We start from the raw sequence: 4,333 nt of genomic DNA on the forward strand, positions 1-4,333 counted from the left end.
AAATGACAAGTGTCAAGTTGGCGGGGCGTCGGGCCACCTGCTGCCGGCCATGAGCATCCAAATCCCCGCAGAAGGGGCATTTTCATTTCTTCATCGGGACTTCCGGCAATTTCCAAGGTTCAACTCATTAACGTTGTTCGCAGACACTTGCCAGAAAATGCAAGTGGCCACTTTGCCGGGCCGACTCGCTTGCCCAAGCGGGAAACCATCAACCGCAGGCCCGGTAAGGCGGCCGAATCTGACCTCATAGACTTCCACACAACGGGACTTTTTGACTTTCCCGGCCGCGGGTGGCCTCCACCCGGCCTCAGCCATCAGCCCTGCCTGCCTCCAGCCGCCTTCTGGTTAATGAGTTATCCAGCCTGGCACTTCGGTTGCGCCAGCGAGACCAAGTCTCGGCTTTGGTTAATGATTTGAGCCGAAACCGACCTGCCCCCCGCCTTCCCCCGGGCTGAACTCGGGCAGGTCTGCCGATTTCCCGACTCCTTTCGGGGCCTAATCGGGTCGCGCGAGCCGCCTGGCGCGACCGGGGACATGCCCCGGCCTCTGCCAGGCTCGGGCTGCCGTTTTTGAAGCCCGACCAAAAACCCGAAAAATGGACAAAAATGGAAAAAATTCCCGCCCAAAAAGGGTGAATAGTCGGTTGGGCGGCAGCCCTGGTCGGTCTCTGCAGACCTGGAGGCTCGAGACGGTTTGTTTGGAAAACTCACCAAGTCTCGATTCTGCCACCTCCTACCTCTGTGCAGATACCCCGCCAACCCCCAAGGACAGAAATGACAAGTGTCAAGTTTGGCGGGGCGTCGGGCCACCTGCTGCCGGCCATGAGCATCCAAATCCCCGCAAAAGGGGCATTTTCATTTCTTCATCGGGACTTCCGACAATTGCCGAGGTTCAACTCATTAACGTTGTTCGCAGACACTTGCCAGAAAATGCAAGTGGCCACTTTGCCGGGCCGACTCGCTTGCCCAAGCGGGAAACCATCAACCGCAGGCCCGGTAAGGCGGCCGAATCTGACCTCATAGACTTCCACACAACGGGACTTTTGACTTTCCCGGCCGCGGGTGGCCTCCACCCGGCCTCAGCCATCAGCCCTGCCTGCCTCCAGCCGCCTTCTGGTTAATGAGTTATCCAGCCTGGCACTTCGGTTGCGCCAGCGAGACCAAGTCTCGGCTTTGGTTAATGATTTGAGCCGAACCGACCTGCCCCCCGCCCCCCCGGGCTGAACTCGGGCAGGTCTGCCGATTTCCCGACTCCTTTCGGGGCCTATCGGGTCGCGCGAGCCGCCTGGCGCGATCGGGGACCATGCCCCGGCCTCTGCCAGGCCTCGGGCAGCCGCTTTTGAAGCCCCGACCAAAAACCCGAAAAATGGGCAAAAAGGGAATAAATTCCCGCCCAAAAAGGGTGAATAGTCGGTTGGGCGGCAGCCCTGGTCGGTCTCTGCAGACCTGGAGGCTCGAGACGTTTGTTTGGAAAACTCACCAAGTCTCGATTCTGCCACCTCCTACCTCTGTGCAGATACCCCGCCAAACCCCCAAGGACAGAAATGACAAGTGTCAAGTTGGCGGGGCGTCGGGCCACCTGCTGCCGGCCATGAGCATCCAAATCCCCGCAAAAGGGGCATTTTCATTTCTTCATCGGGACTTCCGGCAATTTCCAAGGTTCAACTCATTAACGTTGTTCGCAGACACTTGCCCAGAAAATGCAAGTGGCCACTTTGCCGGGCCGACTCGCTTGCCCAAGCGGGAAACCATCAACCGAGGCCCGGTAAGGCGGCCGAATCTGACCTCATAGACTTCCACACAACGGGACTTTTGACTTTCCCGGCCGCGGGTGGCCTCCACCCGGCCTCAGCCATCAGCCCTGCTGCCTCCAGCCGCCTTCTGGTTAATGAGTTATCCAGCCTGGCACTTCGGTTGCGCCAGCGAGACCAATGTCTCGGCTTTGGTTAATGATTTGAGCCGAACCGACCTGCCCCCCGCCCCCCCCGGGCTGAACTCGGGCAGGTCTGCCGATTTCCCGACTCCTTTCGGGGCCTAATCGGGTCGCGCGAGCCGCCTGGCGCGATCGGGGACCATGCCCCGGCCTCTGCCAGGCCTCGGGCAGCCGCTTTTGAAGCCCGACCAAAAACCCGAAAAATGGGCAAAAAGGGAATAAATTCCCGCCCAAAAAGGGTGAATAGTCGGTTGGGCGGCAGCCCTGGTCGGTCTCTGCAGACCTGGAGGCTCGAGACGTTTGTTTGGAAAACTCACCAAGTCTCGATTCTGCCACCTCTACCTCTGTGCAGATACCCCGCCAACCCCCAAGGACAGAAAATGACAAGTGTCAAGTTGGCGGGGCGTCGGGCCACCTGCTGCCGGCCATGAGCATCCAAATCCCCGCAAAAGGGGCATTTTCATTTCTTCATCGGGACTTCCGACAATTGCCGAGGTTCAACTCATTAACGTTGTTCGCAGACACTTGCCAGAAAATGCAAGTGGCCACTTTGCCGGGCCGACTCGCTTGCCCAAGCGGGAAACCATCAACCGCAGGCCCGGTAAGGCGGCCGAATCTGACCTCATAGACTTCCACACAACGGGACTTTTGACTTTCCCGGCCGCGGGTGGCCTCCACCCGGCCTCAGCCATCAGCCCTGCCTGCCTCCAGCCGCCTTCTGGTTAATGAGTTATCCAGCCTGGCACTTCGGTTGCGCCAGCGAGACCAAGTCTCGGCTTTGGTTAATGATTTGAGCCGAACCGACCTGCCCCCCGCCTCCCCCGGGCTGAACTCGGCAGGTCTGCCGATTTCCCGACTCCTTTCGGGGCCTAATCGGGTCGCGCGAGCCGCCTGGCGCGACCGGGGGACATGCCCCGGCCTCTGCCAGGCCTCGGGCTGCCGTTTTGAAGCCCGACCAAAAACCCGAAAAAAATGGACAAAAATGGAAAAAATTCCCGCCCAAAAAGGGTGAATAGTCGGTTGGGCGGCAGCCCTGGTCGGTCTCTGCAGACCTGGAGGCTCGGAGACGTGACTTTGGGAAAACTCACCAATTCTCGATCAGCCACCTCCTACCTCTGTGCAGGTACCCCGCCAACCCCCAAGGACAGAAATGACAAGTGTCAAGTTGGCGGGACGGATTTGACTTCGGTCGCCGAGCCCTGGAACTAATTTTCCCGCAAAAGGCTTCGGATTTAGCTCCATCCAGACTTCCGGGACGAAACTTGACAGGCCGTATCTCCGCACTCCCGGAGCGCAGCCGCACCGTTCCGGCACCCATCGACGCGGCTGGCCGAGCCCGAGCGAACGCACCCCACGGCGGACGGCTAGGCCTTTCGATTTTTCACCCTTTTTCCCGAAAAGATTCCAACTGGCAGGGACATTCGCCCGACGGCTTAAAGACATGCCCTTCTGCCACACTAACGTCCCCGCCTTCGTTTGGCTATGTTGGCTTCGTCATTTCCGTCTTTTATTAAAGATACCCATCTTAACACGCCGGTTAACCATTTGCCAGAGTTTTCGGTTAATGGTTTGCCACCTTCAACCCATTTGGTTAACCATTTGCCGCCGACAATTTTCAGTTCATCAGTTGCCACATTCAGACTTTCTTCTCCGGTTGCATTTCGCGGACTTCCAGCGCGCTCGGCTTCGGGGTCGGCCCGCAGGAATGTGGTAGCGTTCGATGCCGCTTGCCTTCCTCTTCCCCGCGCCGCGCACCCGACGAGCACAGCTGGCCCACCAGCGGAGATAGCCGTCGGAAAGCGGTCTCCAGCCAACGGCTGCACCTCCGCCGGCCAAAAGAGCCGGCCGCACGCCGTCGCTGGCCTCCGGTGCGACCCGTCCGGCCGCAGCGGACGCTCTTTACCCGCGCCAGTTGCCACGTTTGCGTCGTCATGTTACTGCCCAAAGACTGCAGCGGATGCCGGTTGCCCGGCGGGCCAAGCGGCCTAGCGACGCCGTGCCTCGTCCATGCGGGAGCGGGCTGACACCGCCGCCTGCGGCGCCGCCGCCGCTTTCCAACGAGGTATGGCCGACAGCGGTCCGACACGGGACGGCGGAGAGATCCGCATTTCGGCCCCGGCCGCATCAGACAGCCAGAACTGGCCGACCGAAGTTTTCCACCCGCCGGCTGGCCGATCAAGCCCGCTTCCGAAGAAAGGCGCTCGGCTTGCAGGCCGCTCCGCCATCCAGCATCCCTGGCTGCCCGGCACAGGTTACAAGATGCACCCCCAATGACGCAGCAGACCATTGTCGCTCAAGCAGCTTCATGCCGCCAGCCCAACAACAACGGCGACCAGCACCACCACGACCAGCAGCAAATTGCCCTCCGCCGCCCTGTCGACATCACTTTAAAAGCCACACC

The sequence above is a fragment of the Pristiophorus japonicus genome, unplaced genomic scaffold (genome assembly GCF_044704955.1).
Source record: "Pristiophorus japonicus isolate sPriJap1 unplaced genomic scaffold, sPriJap1.hap1 HAP1_SCAFFOLD_1990, whole genome shotgun sequence".
NCBI lineage: Eukaryota > Metazoa > Chordata > Chondrichthyes > Pristiophoridae > Pristiophorus > Pristiophorus japonicus.